The sequence below is a fragment of the Notechis scutatus genome, chromosome Z (assembly GCF_049901735.1).
Source record: "Notechis scutatus isolate UNSWTSFEM ecotype Mainland chromosome Z, rNotScu1.2, whole genome shotgun sequence".
Lineage (NCBI taxonomy): Eukaryota > Metazoa > Chordata > Lepidosauria > Squamata > Elapidae > Notechis > Notechis scutatus.
In genome coordinates this window covers 20,789,247-20,810,638 of record NC_142025.1, presented here as the reverse complement: position 1 = coordinate 20,810,638, position 21,392 = coordinate 20,789,247, and the positions used below count along the sequence as shown (strand labels likewise).

Genomic DNA, 21,392 nt, shown 5'->3' with positions numbered 1-21,392 from the left:
AGGCAGTGTGAAAATTGGGTGGATTTGTTCATGAAGCATTGAACATTTCTGCTTTTTTTCTCTCTTTTTCTCCCTTAATGTGGCCAATAAGAAAGGAGTTAATGATGGCATATAGTCTTTCCAATATTTTCCCAGCCAAGAGCTCATGGGATGGTCAGAACATACAACAGAAACTTAGTAGGGATGGTAGCGTTGGTTGACTGACAATTCTAATTTTCTATTAATCAATCACTCATTCAATCACTATTATGAAATGTTGACTGATTAATTTATTTCATGCAACAAAACTTAAGGATATACATTACATGCAACTCAGAAAAGGGAATTGTGGCTTATTGTGGCTTTCTCAGTCCCTTCATGAACACTAGATTGGAAATTCCGAGTCCCATAGTTGGAAGATTATGGGAGCTGTAGTCCAACACATCTGAAAGGCACCAAATTGGGTTTTATCCAATAGATGCAATCCATTTACTTCAATCTCTAAAGTTTCTTTTAAAAGTCCTCCTAGCAAAACTATGAAGATATCCATAAGATAGATAAATTCGTTCCATATTCATGAGCAATGTGGTTAATTCTGCCGCGTACACAGTCTATGACACAGATACCATGGTTCCCTTGTGAACCTTGAAAGAGGAACGAAGGCTAACACTGGTCCAGATGCTACCTTCAGGAACTTGGCCTCCAATTTGTTGAGCAATTATGTTAAGAGGTGCATTATCACCGATGATTTAAAGTTACCCGGAGCATATTACATGAATGTTACATTAATTTTACAGTGAACACAATACTAGCAATTCCTCTTTCTGTAAACATAAAATATTTTTGGGCAAATTGTCCAGTAGATATTAAATAGATCTGTTTCTCATAGGTTGAGACGTCTGCAAAATCCAAAACTTTGTTTCTGACAGATCCTGTAGGCCAGGGGTCCCCAACCACCGGTCCGCGGACCGGTACTGGGCCAGCGGAACAGGTCCTACCGGGCCGCTGGCTTGCTGGGCACCGCCATCTTTTTGATGAAAAGTGCTTCCGGTGAGCTTTTCCGGTAGAAAGCTCACCGGAAGCACTTTTCATCAAATGGCAAGCGCCCAGCTGATGCCGGCACCGGGCCGCGGCGCCCAGCTGATGCCGGTACCGGGCCGCGGCGCCCAGCTGATGCCGGTACCGGGCCGCGGCGTAAAAAAGGTTGGGGATCACTGCTGTAGGCTATCTTATCACAGAGACTCTGGCTGACAATGCAGTGGAAATAGTAGATGGAAGCCAGATGAGACTGAGCGTACTAATTTCAGAGCTGTCTCCAAAATAACGAACGCTGCATTATGCAGGAGAAAGGATCTCAAAGTTCATTAGATCCCCAGCACTGACTTTGGTGGCTCCAGAAACAGATTGAAGTATCTCTGTAATTGACACCAGATTTATAAACGGTCATCAGTTCTGCATTAGTTCCATTTTTGTTCAGATAAACCACCATATTGAATCCCTCATGAATGCAGGTATGACCCATAGAATACAGAGCTTGTTGGAAAACAAATTTCACAACCCCCATTTCAATAAACTTGATGGCTCTACCATCATGCGATAAGGTTACCATATAAGAGTCAGAAAGAGAAACAAATTTAAAGGTTGGTTGATAATTTGTCTGATAGTGAACTGCAGTTATTATCTGTGCAGTCATGGCTACTGTTCCTGTATCATGAGATAACCAAAACAAGCTGAGGAGGGTTTGAAGATTATATATGTCTAAATCTTTACTTTGATTGCAGAATTGATTAGGGCTCTTCAAAAATATTGAAAGAGTTTGGCTTGGTTCTATTTCTGCAGCACTACTCACACTGGCACCCTGAAAAAGTTTGCCTTCTGGTTGTTCGATACGAACTCCACTTAGTTCATTTAACTTCAGGTTAAACCCAGGATAGATCTTAGATGAGCCAGACAAGGGTAAAGCTGTATCTGCAGCCCATATTTCAGACAGAATGGTGTCAACAGCTGTTGAACAAACTGTTGAACAAGCTCACAAGTGAACAAGGTAAAACTACTGCGCCATCATCACACACGAGACAGGCCTGGCACTCCTGCTGCTCTTTATTAAAGAAATATTCCTCTCCACACAGTCCCAGAGCAGCCTCTTTATCTGCCATTCCAAGACAGCGGAATCCTCCTATCCACAAGAAGAAAAGATAATTCAGCCAGAAGCCTGATTTTATTTACCTGCAACAATTAAACCCTATTTACTGAATGTTTGATGAAATTTACACTAATACAATCAGTCCCAAGTCAATTGATTCAATTCAAGAAGAGGCCAAATATCTTATTACAGCCTTGTAAGTTTTCTCAAATTTTAACCCCATTTTAATGATTGATGAGCAATTTTTCTCCATTATGAATTGGGACATCTAAGAAAACTAGCCTTAACTCAGGCAGCTGAAACAAAACAAAATTTTCTCTGCAAATCTGTGGGGAAAAGCAAAACTCAGCACACATTCATGATACAGTCCCACTGAAAATGCACCATCATATCACTCTTGCATTGAGCCTTGCCTCCCAAAAGTGTGGACTCCTAATTATGAATTTTAGCTAATAACTTGAATGAATCATAGGAAACATTTATATTTTGTGTGTGAATGGCAAGTGTTCTTTAGCCAAACAATTCCATTTTATTTGCTTTAGATCAGAGGTGTTCCATTTCAATCAATTCAGACATAAACTTTCAAAATGTTAGGAATAATAGTCAAAGTTCCTCTGAAATTGCCAACTGTAATTATTAATACAACAAATGGGGAAAAGGTTTCCAAGGGACTGAGAATTCCAGTCCTACCTTGGGCATGAAAAACTGCTGGGTGATTTTGGGCCAGTCATCTCTCTTAACCCAACTCACCTCACATGATTGTTTTTGTGAGGAAAATGGGAAGAAGGAATATTATGTACATTGTCAGTTCTGAATTACTTATAAAAATAATAATGCCAGGGTAAAAATGCAAAAAGAAAATAAACAAGTGGGGAAAATATTAAATGCAAAAAAGCCCCAACAACAATTAGAATAATTGTATTTCACGATTTCATTCAATCAAATACAGAATCTTGTCCTGGTCCAGCATCTTTTGAGAACTGGAAAATTCCTCCAATTCAGTGGTCCAAGGACATGAAACCTTTTGGAAGCACAATTCTAAAAAGAGGGAAATTATTGTGAATGATCTGTCAGCATTCAGAAATCTTGAACTTCTACAAGTTCAAGAAGAACGAATTAGTGAAACTTGCCTAAAATGCAGAAATACATGTCATCTACATCCAACCAAAAATAAATTAATTTGTGTTTCTAATCCAATGTTACACTAAATGCTCCAGGATATAGAATTGAGAAGTTAGAAACAACCCGCAAAATAGATAATCTAGTCTAACCTTTAGTAATTTGCAGGAAATCCAACTACAGGTAGTTGATTTACAGTCATAATTGAACCCAAAATTTATGATGTTAAGCAAGAAAGTTGTTAAAATAATTTTGCTCCATTTTACAACCTTTCTTGTCACAGCTAAGTGAATTTGGCTTCCCTGTTGACTTTTGTTTATCAGATAATTCACAAAAGATTATCACCTGGCCTCGGGACACTGCAACCGTCATATTTATGAGTCAGTTGTCAAGGGTCTGAATTTTGACCATGTGACCATAAGGAAGCTGCAACGGTTATAAGAAAAGCGGTTATAAGACACAATCACTTTTTTTTAGTGCCATTGTAACTTCAAACAGTTGCTAAGTTAACTGTTGTAATTTGAGGACTACTTGTAAATTATCCTTTAGACCAGTGATCCCCAACCTTTCTTATGCCGCGGCCTGGTATCACCAACCTTTTTTATGGCGCGCCCGGTACCGGCATTAGCTGGGCGCCGCCATCTTTTTGATGAAAAAGTGCTTCCGTGACCTCACCGGAAGCACTTTTCATCCAAAAGATGCGGCGCTCATCTCGATGAGCTTTTCCGGGTAGAAATGGCTTTCTGCCCGAAAAGCTCACGAAGCTGTTACCGCCGCCATCTTTTTGGATGAAAAAGTGCTTCGGTGAGCTTTCTGCCGGAAAAGCTCACCGGGCACTTTTTTCATCAAAAAAGATGGCATGCTAAGCAAACTAGCGGCCCGGTAGGACTTGTTCCACGGACCGGTACCGGTCCACGGACCGGTGGTTGGGGACCCCTGCTTTAGACTAAGGTAACTATCCACTCTCATTGTAAAAATCTCAAGAGATGGAAAACCCACAATCTCCAAAGAATAAGATTATAATGAATCTGTATTACATGCATGTTATTTAACAGTATCCATTAAAACTAGAATTTGGCAATACTTTGTGCCCGTAAACCAATCATTTTCCTATCATACTTAATCTTTTTTCACACAGCTGATTCTGATTAAGAACCAAGACTAAGATGGACGTTAGTGCCACTGAAATCACTAACACAAATCACTCCCGTCCATCTGGAGTTCCACTGATTCCAATCAAACTAGAAGAAAACTAAAACTCTGAATTTTTAACTGTATACTGTAAAAGAAGACTATGAAACAAATACCGTGTTTCTCTAACAATACGGCCTCCACCAATAGGAAGGCCCAGCATGTTTTTTGGGCATAAAATCAAATTAAGCCCCTCCCCCCAAATTTAGGCCTATTTTAAAATATGCTAAATAAGGGGGAAGGGCGGGAGACTTGCCGTTAGGAGCGCCAGGCGGGCCGGAATTCCTCGCCACCAGCCGCTCCTAGCGGGCGATCATGGCCAAGCACAGAGAGCTCCCTACTCCCACCTTTGCTGCAGACACCTTTGGCACCCGCCGCTGTTGCTTCCCTTCCGCCCATTACGCCGCCACGTTTGAGCTGCCGCTTCCGTGTTTGGAGTGCGGTCGCCATTTGGAGCTCAAACGCGGAAGTGGCAGCTCCAAACATGACGGCGGGCGATCTTTTTATTTTGGTCCGCGTGAAGTTCAAAGCGAGCAAGAGAGAGACTGCGTGCCTCCATCCGAGATGGCAACCTCACTAGTGGATCACGTGGCTGGAAGCCTGAATCGGCAGGATACGATGGCGATCTTTTGGAGCGAGAGGAAAGGGAGAGAAGAGTTGCGGCGTAATTTGCAGGAGGAAGTGGGTGTACCCCGTGGCAGGGAGCCCAAGGAAGAAGGGCTGGTGAGGCAGCGGAGAGCGTCCCGTAGCTCTGGAAGCAGCCTAGAGACGCGCCCGGGAAGAGGCGCAGATGCTGCCTTGTAGTCCCCAAGCCAACTGCGCGCGCCGCCTTTAGTTATGTGCACTCCGCTTTGGGCATCTCCATGTGATCGCGACCCTGTCCTTTCCACCTGGCGCCCTTGCTGCTTTCTGGCTCTTTAGCAAGGCATCGCGGTCTCTCTCTCATGCTCGCTCTGAACTTCGCGCAGACCAAAATAAAAAGATTGCCCACCGTCATGTTTGGAGCTTCCGCATTTGGAGCTTCCGCCACCGTTTGGAGCTCCAAACAGCGGCAGTGCTCCAAACATGAAGCCGGCAGCGGAATGGGCAGAAGGGAAAGCAACAGCGGCGGGTGCCAAAGGTGTCTGCAGCAAAGGTGGGAGTAGGGAGCTCTCTGTGCTTGGCCATGATCGCCTGTTAGGAGCGGCTGTTGGCGAGATGCAAGGGGGAATTAAGTCACCCCTGAAAAGACGGCCCTAGCCCGTTTTTCGGGGAGCTCAAAAAAAAATAAGGCCCGGCCTTATTATGTGGAAAACTGGTAATGTTTTTGTCACTCATTACCTGGTGTGTTCAGGCATTTCATCCTTTCTCCACAGATACTTGGTGATTCGAAGCATTCATCTCTATCCTGCGAGGAATAGATTCAAATTCATATTCAAATCAGTGTTTAAGAAACACCTCTATGCTTGCACCTCTTACCTTTACACTGAGAAACTTCCAAAATGCTACCCTTGAAATCCAACCTAATGAAAAGCATCAGATTGGAAAGGCCTCTAAACATTATACATGTACAATTACAGATATCAAATTAAAAACAATCAGCGCTACTGTTTTATGATAATTTGAACAAAAGATGCAAATGATCTAATGTCTTTCCAATAATTCTATAATTGCACTGCACCTTTGAGACTCAAAACCTACTTTGTCTAGTCTTTTTTGTTCTATAAATTTAAAACCAATTCCTATTCCTTTCAATTTTCTTCCTTATAATACCTTTGAGACGTTAAAATTCTCTTGATCTATTCAAATTATTTCTTTTTGCCTTCACTACTTTGCCTCTTTTTGACAAATAGCAATTGTGTACCTGTTTTGTTTTTCCCCAAAGAATTTAAATAAAAATAAAATAAATGAGTACGAATAAATAGGAACAGTAAGACAAGGACGGTAGGCACGCTGGTGCGTTTATGCGTGTCCCTTTACAAAGCCTCTTAGGAATGGTGGGAGGTCCATAGTAGACAGTTTAAGGTAAAAGTTTTGGGGGTTTGAGGATAATATAATACAATACTAATATTAATAAATATGATCCCAGATATCATGGATCATCTCACCAGTATGACAATATCATAATGACACATCACCCACATTGGATCGTACAATGATCCAATGATACCACTTTGGATTTGCAAGATAAATCTTAAAATAACATACAAATAAGTAGTCCCTTCTGAGGCTTTAGCCTCAGAAAAGAGGGAATTCAGACAGCAAGTAAAACATTTTCCTCAATCCATGCTCCTTTCGAAAGTTTTGCTTTATTTGTAGAAAAACTCAAGAAAAACTCTTCTTTCACAAGAAGACTTCTCCACTCCTCTACTCGTTGTAGAATACCTTATGCCACCTTATGAAATTCTAGAACTAGAAAACCTTGAATTACGCCGTCTTCGGTCTGATTTAAGCATGGTATATAAAATCATACATTGCAATGTCCTACCTGTCAATGAATACTTCAGCTTCAACCATAACAACACAAGAGCAAACAATAGATACAAACTCAAAGTTAACCGCACCAAACTTGATTGCAGGAAATATGACTTCAGCAATAGAGTGGTCAATGTCTGGAATACTCTACCTGACTCTGTAGTTTCTTCCCCAAACCCCAAAAACTTTAACCTTAGACTGTCTACTATTGACCTCACCCCTTTCATAAGAGGTCTGTAGGGGCATGCATAAAGCGCACCAACGTGCCTACCGTCCCTGTCCTATTGTTTCTCTTATTCTTCTTTTATTTTTCTTATATGTACGCATTTCATGTATTCACAACTATGTATACACTTATACTTATTATCTTGTAAACAATTGGCAAATCAAATAAATAAATAAATAAATAAATAAATAAATAAATAAATAAGAAAAACTTACCTAAAATATTTATGACTGCTTCTATTCCTTGCTTTCTTTCAGCTTTAAGTAAACCCAGCAATGTTTTGGAAGCTTGCCTGACAAGATTTATGGTATTCTCAGCCATCTCTATCCCTGGCCATGCTGCTGGAGTACTTGTAAGACAACAATATCTAGGAGACCCTTTCCATGCAGGCCCATGCAGGTGTGGTTAATTGCATGAAAAAAATAGCCATCCATTTCATGGAACGATTCCAAATCTATTATGAAAGTAATTACTTCCAGACCTACTTCTTCACACCACCTGTTGTTAGTTGCGAAGTCGTGTCCAACCCATCGCAGTCCCATGAACAACATTCCTCCAGGCCTGCCATCTTCTGGAGTCCATTTAAGCTCATGCCTACTGCTTTAGTGACTCCAGCCAGCCACCTCATTCTCTGTCATCCCCTTCTTCTATTGTCCTCAATCTTTCCCAGCATTAGGCTCTTCTCCAGTGAGTCCTTCCTTCTCATTAGGTGGCCAAAGTATTTGAGTTTCATCTTCAGGATCTGGCCTTCTAAAGAGCAGTCAGGGTTGATCTCATCTAGGACTGACTGATTTGATCGCCTTGCAGTTCCCATCTGCGGTGATCTTGGAGCCCAGGAAAATAAAATCTGTCACTACCTCCATTTTTTCCCCATCTATTTGCCAGGAAATGAGAGGGCTGGATGCCATGATCTTAGTTTTCTTAATGTTGAATTTCAAGCCAACTTTTGCACTACTACCTACAAAAACCTATATTATACACCACCTACAAAAATCTATATCATACCACCCAAAAAGATCAGGCAGAGCTTTCATAACTTGGGATATTGAATTATCTCTTTCAACTGTTTCCTTATCACATATAAATATTCTTGAAGGCTTCTGCGGGGAGTAAGAAGGGAGGGAATGATATGTGGCATAAGTTGTACTACTTACTTACCTGTATCAGACCTCATTACATAAGCACATCACTTACAAGGCATCATAATACATGTTGGCATTTCAATGTCACTGCAGTTTGTTACAGATTCACCTGCTTAAATTCACTGTTGCTCAAACATATCCAAGGCCTGGAGCTATTAGAAAATCTGACAAATCTGTTTCCTGATCAAGAGTTTCCCATCCTGGAGTTTTCTATCCTGGAACATCTGGAGGATACATTCCTAATATATTAGGAGCACCACTGTATTCTGATTTTATTTATTTATTTATTGGTTTATTTGTTTATTTGCTAAGCAAGCAAGCAAGCAGCTGGCATTTTCTGCCCTAAAATTATGCATCCACCCACCTATGAATGAACTGGATGTTGTTTTAGAAGAAAAATCTCCCAAAATACATACACATACAGGTATTCCTTGACTTACAATCATTCATTGGATGTTACAACAGCATTGACAAAGTGACTTACAATCATTCCTCACACTTATGACTACTGCACCAACCCAGGATCATGCAACCAGCATGTATTTATGATAATTGCAGCAATCCAGGTCATTTAATCAACATTTTAAACCTTCCCAGCTGGCTTCTACCAAACTAAGTCAATGGGGAAAGCCAAATTAGCTGAACGACATGATTCGCTGAACAACTGCAATTATTTGATTAATAGCTGTGGCGTAAAAGGCTATAAAATTGGGCATGACTCTATTAACCACCATCCTCCTTAGCAATGGAAATTGTGGACCCAACTATGGTTGCAAATTTAGGACTACCAGTATATGGTGAACAATATCATGTATAGTAGGTCACTGAGTGAGCTTCTGATTAAGAAATATGCAACACTGACTTTTAGACTCCAGTTTGTATAACCCTTGAAATTAGGCATTGTATCTGCAACTGATGGAACTTGGTTCAAAACATTTGGGAAACTAAATTTTATTACTTTTAAAAAAAAATTCTACTTATTTTTATCAAAATACCAATTAAAGGAACTCAAACTACAAATGTTTGAAAATAAAACAAAACAGTAGTTATTCATGGTGCAAATGTATGCTTTTAATTATATGGTGTCAAAGAAGTGTTGAATTATTCATCCTTACTTACTGGAAGGCCACATTCTCAAACAGAAATAAAAATCCTAGAACTTTAGCTCTAAGGCTGTGGCAGAAAATATGCAATAAATCACCACACAGTAAATTCAGGCAATGTATTATTGCTATTATTATTGTTATTACATATTCTTTATTACTTCAGATCACATGACTGTCCACTTAGCTTATGAATTAGGGGAGATAATAATCCATAGTGATTAAAAATAGCCAGAAATAATAATTTTTAAAAAATTATAAACAACACATCATGCCTATAGTGACTCACAGACATACAGATAATTCTCTATCTATGGCCGGACACTTAACAACCATTCAAAATTATGATGGATGTCCCTAGAATGTCTTAAGGACTGTTTAAAAGTTATAACAGCCACACACAACATGGTCACACAATCACATTTTAGATGCTTGTCAACTAGCTCACATTCATTGCCATTTGCAGTGTTCTACAGTTCCATAATAATTTGCAACATTCTTTGCCAGTTTCCAGTATTTATTTCTGGTTTCTGGCCAAAAAAGTAAAATACTAGGGAAAATTGATTTACTTAATGACTTCAGTGTCTGCTTAATAACCACCATAAACAAATTAGTCCAGGCACACTCAATTTATGACAACTTACAAGCATCAATCTGGGCTCAATTACTATGATAAATCGAGAAATACCAGTACAATTATTTATTCAAATTACTTAGCAACCTGGCCACTGCCTAGAGGAAGAACGTCATCGACTTACAGTTTCGGAAACATGCTGTTCCACAGGACAGTACCACACTAGAGAAGACATGCTTCCTGATTCCCATCAGGTGACATTGCTTCTGGAAGAGCTTCAGAACATGCCGATCCTGTCAGATCTCATATGAGGGGCAGAAATACATGGAGTCAGACCATCATGCAAGCAACCTGGCCCTCTGTCAAGAAGAGGTTTAAAGCAATAACCAGCAACTTGAATGATACCTGAAAACCCACTGGGAGCTGCGCACCTTACAAAGTATGTACAATACAATGTATTGCTGTTATTGAAACGCAGATGTAGCTTCCAAATAATTGTCAAAGGCAATCTCATGTAGGATGCATTGCAATAATCCAAATGGGATTATGCACAAATGACCCTAATTATGATGTCTCAGCCAAGAAATATCTACAATTAGTATTCAAGATCTTCTAATCATAGCTGCCATCAGCTCTCCAGGACCTCCAGGTTGTGTAGTAACTGTGTCGCAGAAGCACTAATCCATTTTCAACAAAGATGGTGAATCTCCAGATCCATGTTGTTCAAAATTCATATCTACTTTATTCTGCTAAGACTGAGCCCAATTCAGTGCCTTTCATCCAGATTCTAGCATCTTGAGAGAACCTATTAAACAATTAAACAAACAGTAAAGACAGCAACGACGACACTATTAAAGCCAACCTCTTTAACACATTCTTTGGCTCAGGATTTGTAAACAGCAATAGATCATGCCCAGTATTTCCTAGCCAAACTACAGACAATTACAATGATCTAATACATATCAATTTTACAGAAGACAATGTTGAAAAAGCACTACGCAATCTAAAACCATCTCTATCTATTGGACTGGATGGAATATGTGCCTACTTTTTAAAAAAGCTACCCACTGCCATAGCCGAACCTCTAAGAATAACCTTTGAAAAATCTTTTAGGACCAGCTCCTTGCCAAAACTATGGTCACAAGCCACGGTCATCCCCATCTTCAAAAAGGGAGACCCCCAGCCTAGTTGAAAATTACAGACCAATCTCTTTATACTGCGTCACCTGTAAAGTCATGGAATCAATTATTAACCAATCCATCATCCTCCACTTAGAAACCAAAAACCTACTCTCTAATAAACAATTTGCTTTCAGGAAAAAACTATCCTACAATCTGCAACTCTTACACTGCAAAAACATATGGACTACACAACTCAATCAGGGCAAAGCAATAGAGGCAATCTACATAGACTTCTGTAAAGCCTTTGATTCAGTGGTACACGACAAACTACTCCTAAAACTAAAATCTTACAGTATCTCTGGAAACCTGCATAACTGGATAGAAGAATTTCTGTCAAACAGACAACAAATGGTCAAAATTGGGAGCGTCCTATCAAATTCTATACGTCAACAGTGGTGTCCCCCAAGGCAGTGTTCTAGGACCAACTCTTTTCATACTCTACATAAATGACCTCTGTGATCATATCAAGAGCAACTACGTTCTTTTCGCTGATGATGTAAAGCTATTCAACACCACAGAAAATACTGCTACCCTTCAAAAAGACCTTGACTATGTATCAGAATGGTCAAACAAATGGCAACTTCAAATCTCAACAAATGCTCTGTCCTACATATTGGCAAAAAAAAAAAATCAGAAAATAAAATACAGGCTGAATAGTCAAGACTCCAAAACTCTGTCCAGGATCTTGGAGTACTCATCTCAAATGATCTAAGAGCTAGAGCCCATTGTAACTACATAGCCAATAAGGCATTAAGAGTTGTTAACCTAATCTTACATAGCTTTTTCTCTGGTAATATTATACTAATAACTAGAGCATACAAAAAATTTGCTAGAGCATACAAAAAATTTGATACTCAAATACAGCTCATCAGTCTGGAACCCACATTACGTATCTGATATTAACATAGTTCAGAAAGTCCAGAAATATTTCACAAGAAAAGTTCTCCATTCCCCTACTCGTTGCAGAATACCTTATGCCACCAGACTCGAAATTCTAGACCTAGAAAGCCTAAAACTACACCACCTTCGGTCTAATCTAAGTATAGTATATATACTTAGTATATATACTTATATATACATAGTATATATACATTGCAATGTCCTAGCTGTCAATGAATATTTCATAACAACACAAAAGCAAATAATAGATACAAACTCTAGGTTAATCACACCAAATTGATTGCAGGAAATACGACTTCAGCAACAGAGTGGTCAATGTCTGGAATACTCTACCTGACTCTGTGGTTTATTCCCAAACCCCAAAAACTTTAACCTTAGACTGTCTACTATTGACCTCACCCCTTTCCTAAGAGGTCTCTAGGGGGGCGTGCATAAGCGCACCAACATGCCTACCATCCCTGTCCTATTGTTTCTTTTATTTTTTTATTTTTCTTATATGTATCCATGTATTCATAACTATGTTTTTACTTATACCTATTATCTTGTAACCAATTGACAAAATAAATAAATAAATAAAACTAAATAAATAAATTTCTTCTTTACCTCCCCAACCCATTCTGTTCTCCTGAGTCCACATGTAAGGCAATACCAGATGCTTGGATTTTTATCACTTTTTAGAATCCCACAGTGACCCCATAACTAACATTATCTTGACTAACACCAACTACCTACCAATGCTGTAAATATTGCCAATGTCACCTGCTCGGAGAGCAATTGCTTTTGAAAGTTGTGGAAACAGTAAGTAACCTATGTCTCAAAGATCACGGTATACGTATCTATATAATTGTGTGAAATGCATATAGGCCAAACTTGACCATTAATCCTGAAAGTGCTACTGTTTAAATTTAGACTATAATAATAGCTCACCTGGCATATTCGATCTGTATTTGCAGAACATTCCAATAGCTGAAAAAAGCCAGCAGGACACAAGGTACATTTTTCACATTGTGAGGGTGAAAATTGAAAAATTCATCACTTTCACAAAAGCTACATTCCATTAAAGTTTCTCCAATATCAATCATTTTTGCATCCACATTTAGTTTATGCCCAGAATAGGACTTCTGGAGATGATTTCTGACTTCCTTCTGCAGGCTTTGAAGATTAGCCTCAGAGTAATGCTGGATGTTCTCTTGCAAACCCTTAAATGACATTTGCTTCACTGTGTCAAAAAGCATGCCATACTGAACTTTGATAAGATCCACTTGTTCGTACATTTTTCTTTGTTGCATAATAATTTCTCGCTGCTGGGTAACTGCTCTGTGAGTTTTTGCTGTAAATCCACAATGACTGCCTGCTCACTTTTTAGTATTTCAACAAACTTTTCTTGGCCTTTGGTAAGATGTAGTTGGAGTACAAGTGCATCCTCAGATGGAACTTCATTATCTCCTATCATACAAACAATCTGGCATTAAAACATGCACTGCTTCTCTCATTTACCACAATGCCTTCAGTCTTTTTTATAAAAAATCACAATTTCATCCCTAAATTCCCATAGTATGCTGGTGTAACAAATTCAGATATTGGCATACTGTAATATTGCTGCTGTACTAGATAATATTCCAGCATGTGGGAGCCCAGTAAGTCTACATAATGTTTGCTAAGAGTCTCTTCAAATTCAGAGGTGGCTCTGTCCAGCCTCACCAACTTTTTTTGACTGGCCTATTTTCAAGGAACTATCTCTATTGTATCACTGCAATTACAAATAATCCTTGATTTACAACCATTTGCAGTTGTAAACTGTTCAAAGTTATAATGGCATTGCCTACCTAACTGTTGCAGCATCCCCATGATTACATGATTAAAATTTGGGCAGTTGGCAACTAACATCTATTTATGAATGTTAAAGCATTCCAGAATTACAGTATCCTAGAGTTACATGATTGCTATTTGTGACTTTTTCAGCCAGTTTCCAATAAGCTGGGGAAGTTGGATTCCCTTAACTGCGCTGTAATTTGCTTAATAACTGTGGCAAAATAGGACATACAATTGAGAATGACTCAACAACCACCTTGCTTAGCAATAGACATTCTGGTGCCAGTTCTGATTGTAAGTCAAGGGTTATGTGATTGAAGGCCAGTCTTAGCAGTTCAAACTGGTATGATTTAGAGCAGTGATCCCCAACCTTTCTTATGCCGCGGCCCGGTATCCCCAACCTTTTTATGGCGCGGCCGGTACCGGCATCAGCTAGGCGCGCCATCTTTTTTGATGAAAAAGTGCTTCCGGTGACCTCACGGAAGCACTTTTTCATCAAAAAAGCGGCATGCCTGCCCAGTGAGCTTTCCGGGTAGAAATGGCTTTCTACCGGAAAAACTCACCAAGCGCTGGCGAACGCTGGCGCCGCCATCTTTTTGATGAAAAGTGCTTCCGGTGAGCTTTCTACCGGAAAAGCACTTTTCATCAAAAAATGGCGCGCACAAACTCAGCGGCCTGGTAGGACTTGTTCAGCGGACGGTGCCGTCCGCGGACGCCGATGAGTTGGGGACCCCTGATTTAGAGGTGTTAGATTAAAGATAGCCACATGGACTGGAAATTCTAATGCTAACTCTAAACTATGGTTGCTGGATTTCAGGTGCAAGAATTGGGATGACCAAAACATGGCACCAGAATTTTATTTATTTGCTATTATCTATCATGATCATTCATGTTTTTGTAGCAGATTTATAACTTTGAGCCTATCTAAAGCCATCAAGATTATAGAGTTTTTACTCACTTAGGCTAGCATTAACAGGGAGAGGAAAACTGGGATGAGGATGTTGCTGCAAAGAAAAGCTACGACATGGGCTTGAGGCTCGTGAGGCCTATTAAACTTACAGAATATAACATGAAAACAAAAAAGAACAGATTTTTCTGTTTACCCTCCCTGTTACTCATATTATTATTTTGGAAGAAATTGGTCCGTCATTCAATTGGCCTAAGAAATGCTAATTCTCATCTTCAATTTTTCGGACACAGAAAAAATTGTTTATATTTTACTTTGAAATATGTTTTTGTAGCAGAAGGAGTGGCAGAACCTGGGATGAGGATGTTGCTGCAAAGAAAAGCTACGACATGGGCTTGAGGCTCGTGAGGCCTATTAAACAGGAATCAGCCTCAAATCTCTTTGTAATCACAAAGGGGACTTAGACCAACCCCTCTTGAATTCTGTTGATCTTTATCCAGCATCAAAGTAGTGCTAATTGCTAGTTGACTAGATTACTGTTCATGAGCGTGAACAGTAATATTTCAGTTTAATTGGAGCTTCATGTGGTGATCCTAGTCTTTCATGCCTGACACTTTTTAAAATGTAAAAATGCTGGAACTAAATGTTTCTTAAGGACACAGTATATCTGGATGTTTTTCACTTAACATGTTGCCTTGTGACCAGAACTGATACTTAAAGGTATTCATTGTGCAATGATGTGCTGCGGCTAATCGGTCCTAGCTTGCTAAAAAATCAATACTAGTTGCCAACACTTACCTGGTTTAACATCACAGGTGAGCTGAATGCCCAGAGCAGCATCACCAAATTCTGAAGCTGTGTAGGCAAGCTCTTCCCCAATGAACTGTGCTGCCTTCTCAGTTACTCTGATCGGGTTAGTCTCAAAGCAGCCTTCCCCTTGATTTGGGGGACAAGATTTGGCTTGCAGGTCTAGGCTTCTGGAGAATGTGCAAGGGTAGCCGACACTCAACGCCTCTGCAGTCCAGCATGGTACTATTGGGAGTTCTTCTGGTACAGTCCCTTCCTCCAGAGCATATTGCCTCTGTACCTCTGCCGGCCACAGCTAAGAGCTCCAGGATGCTGCCTATAGAGGACTGCTGTGGTTGCTGCTTGCTGGATGGCTGAACAAAAGTATGAGATGAGCGATTTGACCTGCTGAAGCAGTGAGCACCATGACACTGCTGTCTGCTGGACTGTAATCTGCCATGGGTATTCCTGCCACATGGGGGAATTCTGCAGTTTTTTGCATAGGCACACCCTCCTTCTCCAGCTAGGAGCCACAGGCAGATTCCAAGCCAACAGCAGTAACTCCAATATGGCTGCTTCACCCGCATCTCAGACCTACAAAAAGGAAGATCTTGGTAATTAGTTGGGGGGGGGGGATGGGGAAACTCTCACTATTCAAATGGTTGCTCTTTACCTCTGCCTTAACAGGCAGTGTTATGGAATTAGTACACTGAAAGAAAACAGTCGATTATTTTTCCTAGTAAATGAAGGAATAAAATATGCATGATAATTATGTTTGCTGGGGAATCAAATATTATTAACTGTCTGACCACTGAGAAAGAGCGCTTCCTATTGAGTGGGGGAAATAACATGCATAATATTAAATGGAGCCAAAGAAAACAAGAAAGCATCAAAGGGCATGCATGCTATTACTGTTAATGAATATAAGATAGAAATGTATGGATGAATATAGGCTGATATAGTAGCTGTCACAGATAACTATGCTGCGAAGGGTTGATGGGTAAAGTGGAGGTTACAGAGGATTGCAAATGGTGGACACAAACACTTTCAGAACCCCAACTGCAGATTGTGCAGAGGTGTGCACCAGTGGTGGGATTCAAAACGTTTTACCACCAGTTCGATGGGTGTGGCTTGGTGGCCACGCTTTGTGTGCTTGCGCATGCCAAATGTGCACTTTGCATAGGCGCAGGCGTTTCAACTCACCTCCTGCAAGCCTGCACTCTCCCTGTCGCTTCAGCAGCTGCCGTGCGACACTCTGCTGTGCCACGGAAAGCAGCTGCTCTTCAAAAACAGAGGATAAAAGGGAGTATGGGAGCCCGGACGGGTGGAGAGAACAGGTTCTGCTGCTCATCGCCATTACTGGCTCAGCAAAACTGGGCCAAACCAATAGAATACCACCACTGGTGTTTACCCCATGTGCTGATTGTTTCCAACTTCCTGCTGGGTGGTAGGACAAGGGAAGGCACATTCAAAGAGAAACATAAATATTCACAGCCATATCAAAAGGACACCCATACAATCATCCCTGAATGACAGCCTCATATGTTCCACATAGTCCAGTGCAGCAGAAATCTACTCTTTAGGCCAAACAAGCTTTCAAAAATAAAGGATCTTTACATTCTGGATCCAGAAGTTTAAATCCTTCGCAGTAAGATCAATGAACTTGGTACCCTCTAAATGTTTGTGGAAATGGTTCCAGATCCTTTTTACTGGCCTTGCTACCCAGGTCTAATAGGAGCTGAAATCCAAATATCCAAGAGACAGCAGGTTGCACATTTTGTTTGATTTTGTTAGCCCAGGTTATGATTTTAAGATACATACAAGTAAAAGAAAGTTAACTCTACAAATGGATAGCTTGATCCTACTGCTCTGAGCAATTTCTTGCTTTTTGTTACAGAGTCACTCAAACAGCAATTCCTAAAACTCAGCGCTCAATCTAAGGTGAGACAGAATGCAGTAAGTTGGAAAAATAATGAAATGTCACTGAGATTTTAGATTTGGATTAGATATACAAATAGTCCTTGACTTGCAACCATTTTTAGTGACCATTCAGTTACAACAGCGTTGAAAAAAACTGATTTACAATCAGTCCTCGCACTTATGGCCATCAGCATTCCCAGTCACAAGATAAAAACTCAGGCACCTAGCATGTATTTATAACCATTGCAGCATGCTAGGGTCATCGCATGATTCACTGAAGAACTGCAGTGATTGGCTTAACAAATGTGGGAAACAAGATCATACAATTGGGCGAGACTCACTGTGTGGAGATTCTTAATCTCACTTAATAACCAACTTGCTTAGCAATGGAAATTCTGGCACCAATTGTGGTCATAAATCAAGGACTACCTGCATAATATATACATCTAAAGTAACACTTATATGAATGGTAGAAATGCAAACATTGTTTTAAAAAAGGAAACAAGCCTTCTCAAGCAAACTGTTCCTTCATCCTACAAAGTTGTTTTCAACAGGTTTTTCTATTTTACAGATAAAGAATCCTTCACCTACTGGGTACTTTTTATATGTGTTGGGGGTGTAACTCTTGGAGTTTCTAGCTTTTATCACAATTTTGGAGATTGCCAAGTGGATTGGGGTGTTAGATTTGGGTGTTAAGAGTTAAACAATGCTGAAAGCACACACACACACAACTAGCTTTGCCTTGGTGGCAAATTTTATTTTTCACATCACCTTGCTGTAAATAAGATTGGAGTAGGCAAATATTTCTTTAAAATCAGATGATCTCCAGATGTCCTACTTTATAAAATAATGCTGGTTTTCCATTATTATTATTTCTAATCTCTTATTGCACCAATGTGCCTACCGTCTCTGTCCTATTGTTCCTTTTATTTTTCTTATATGTATCCATGTATTCATAACTATGTTTTTTTTACTTATACCTATTATCTTGTAAGCAATTGAGAAACCAAATAAAATAAATAAAAATAAATAAAATTTCCCACATTTCTTGAAAGAAATCAAAGTAAACATCTCAAAGTAAACGGTTCCAAACTCGATTCAGAAAATACTTCAGCAACAGAGTGGTCAATGCCTGGAACTCTCTATCTGACTCTGTTACATCCTCAAACCCCCAAAACTTTAACCTTAAACTGTCTACTGTGGACCTCACTCCATTCCTAAGAGGTCTGTAAGGGGGCATGCATAAGCGCACCAGCGTGCCTATCTTCCCTGTCCTAATGTTCCCATTTATTCATACTCATTTATTATATATATACTTATACCAGTTTATACTTATATGTTTATATGTTATGTTCATACTTATGCTTGTTTTCTCATATATGCTTGATAAATAAAATAAATAAAATAAAACAAAGATAGACTGAGACTGGCAATCCTTTTTCAGCATAAATAATCAAAGTTTTCTCTACTCATGTGGAGTCCTTATTCCCAAATGGAGAACCCAGCCTCCTTTTTTTCCTTTCTCTTCACAACACTACATCCACTCTTTGCAAACGTTGCCAAACTCCTTCTTAAAAATGATCTAGCGAACTTTTTAAACACACTGGGGTGGGGGAGGGAAGGGGAGAGAGAGAAAGGAAAGAAAGTTCACAATATAGTAATCTTAATCAAGCAACCTGAGAGGCTTACCTAAAAATATATATACAAGGCGCAGATGAAGGGGGAAGGAGAACAAAAGAGCAGGAAAACAATCCCCTCTTTTCTCGGTTTCTGGTCGAGGTGAATCAAATGATCGAAAAGGACCCCCAGGGAAGGGAAGTAGTCCTTTCTTTTCCCTCCTTCTACGGGACCTTGGAAGGGAACGGGGAAGTGTAAGGTTTCTGAAAACATCCTTCACTTCAGTTGCTTTAAGCGCCTCCCTTTCGTTCCCTGGATGCCCGCCGACTATTGCAAGATTCCTCCCAGGCTGGAAGGGTTTTTTTCCCCCATGAAGAAGAAGAAGGAGGAGGAGGAGGAGGAGGAGCGCCCCTCAACGCTCCTGGCTGGAGAATTTGCAGATCTCCATTTTAGGGGGTGGGCGCAGAGATTCCGGCGAACCGGAATGAAAGCCAATCAGCGTCGCAATTAAATTATCTCTCTCCTCATCTCCCGCCCCAAAAACATACCGATACACAAAGAGACATTCCCCCACCCCCATGCCCAGCTGGTTAACCTGATCCCGACTCGAGCCTTTTTTTTTTTGTAACGCGTTTGTTCACCTTTCATAGTTGCGAGTAGGATGTGGCTTGGAAGAGGAGGCTAAGTGCGTAAAAAGCCTCAGAACAAGGACACCTGTAGTACCTGTGCCTGAGATCTGCCTAGATCAGGGGTCCACACACTTGGGAACTTTAAGACTTGTGGACTTCAACTCCCAGACTGGAGAATTCTGAAAGTTGAAGTCCACAAGTCTTAAAAGTTGCCAAGTTTGGAGATCTCTGGCCTAGATTACAGCAGTGTTTGTCAGCGGTGGCTGCTCTGAGATGCGAGAATTCTGGGATATAAAGTCTACACATCTTAAGAGGGCCAAGGTTGACAAGCACCTGCCTAGAGTGTACAGGTAGTCCTACACTTGCGACCACAACGGAGCCCAAAAATTTATGTTGTGAGAAATTTTGAGTTTTGCTCCATTTGATGACTTTTCTTGGCATGTTTGTTCCTCACTGTCTTTGCTTGTCCGAAGGTTGCAAAAGGCGATCATGTGACCCCGGGACACTGCAACCATCATAAGTGTAGGTCATTTGTCAAGCATCCAAATGTAAATTGTGTGCCAATGGGGATGCTGCTCAGGTCATAAGCGTGAAAAATATTCATGTCACTTTTTTCTGTGCCGTTTTAACTTTGAATGGTCACTAAATGAAGTGTTATAAGTCGAGGACTACCTGTAATGCCTGCTAGGGATCCTTGTCGACAACTCCCTTCAGGCAAAAGCTTTAGAGCAGTAAAGACCTGGTATATATAAAGTTGGATAGGTTTATGGCTTTACTTCGTCTGTTTGAGTTTGATTATGATATGGTTCTATATGGTTATGGGAATTCAAAAAAGGTCTAATTCATTCTGACATTATGAGGAAGTCATTATGGTATGTGCTTTGGCTAAACACAGGAGCTCTAGAAATTGCAAAACACCGTAAAAAACATATCTGGAAATTAAATAACCACCCAATTATGCAACTCAAATTTAAGGGCCAACAGTGTGAGTTTATTTATACCTTGCCTTTATTATTACAAATAACTCAAGGCAGTGAACATATCAAACACACCTTCCTCCTATTTTTGTTTGTTTGTTTTGCTTATTCCACACATAATTAAATATTCTAGTCACTATTTAAATCTTCTTCTATCAGATTCAGATATCTCCACCTCTTTAACTGTGCCAAATTCTGTCGTGTAATACATAAAATGCGCAGCAGCCTGACCCTCAAATCTGCTGACCTAACTAATCAATTTTAGGTATCTGATTACAGATTAATAGAATTGGAAGGGACCTTGTAGGTCATTTAATCCAATCCCTGCCCAATCAGGAGACCCTACACTATTTCTGACTGATAGCAGTCCAGTCTCTTCTTAAAAGTGTCAAGTGATGAAGCTCCTACAACTTCCAAATGCAACTTCTGTCTGTGGTAGCTCCTCAGATATTGGAATATTGCTATCATGTCTCTCCTGGTACTTCTTTTTACTAGACCAGGGGTAGTCAACCTTTTTATACCTACCGCCCACTTTTGTATCTTTGTTAGTAGTAAAAAAATTTCTAACTGCCCACCAATTTCACAGTAATGATGATTTATAAAGTAGGGGACAAAACCCCTACCGCCCACCATGAAAGCTGGAACGCCCACTAGTGGGCGGTAGGGACCAGATTGACTACCACTGCACTAGACTAATCATGCCCAGTTCCTGCAACCATTCATCTTATGTGT

General features: G+C 40.1%; 1 pseudogene across 1 annotated transcript; it reads right to left on the bottom strand.

The window, feature by feature from the left end:
• Nucleotides 1-333: 333 nt before the first annotated feature.
• On the bottom strand, nt 334-16,104 carry LOC113414966 (uncharacterized; annotated as a pseudogene). Its single transcript, XR_015745670.1, has 5 exons — nt 15,530-16,104; nt 12,940-13,458; nt 5,753-5,819; nt 1,212-2,155; nt 334-926 (listed from the first exon to the last, which is right to left on the bottom strand). The product of XR_015745670.1 is annotated as an uncharacterized LOC113414966 (transcript).
• Between the last annotated feature and the right edge of the window lie 5,288 nt (nt 16,105-21,392).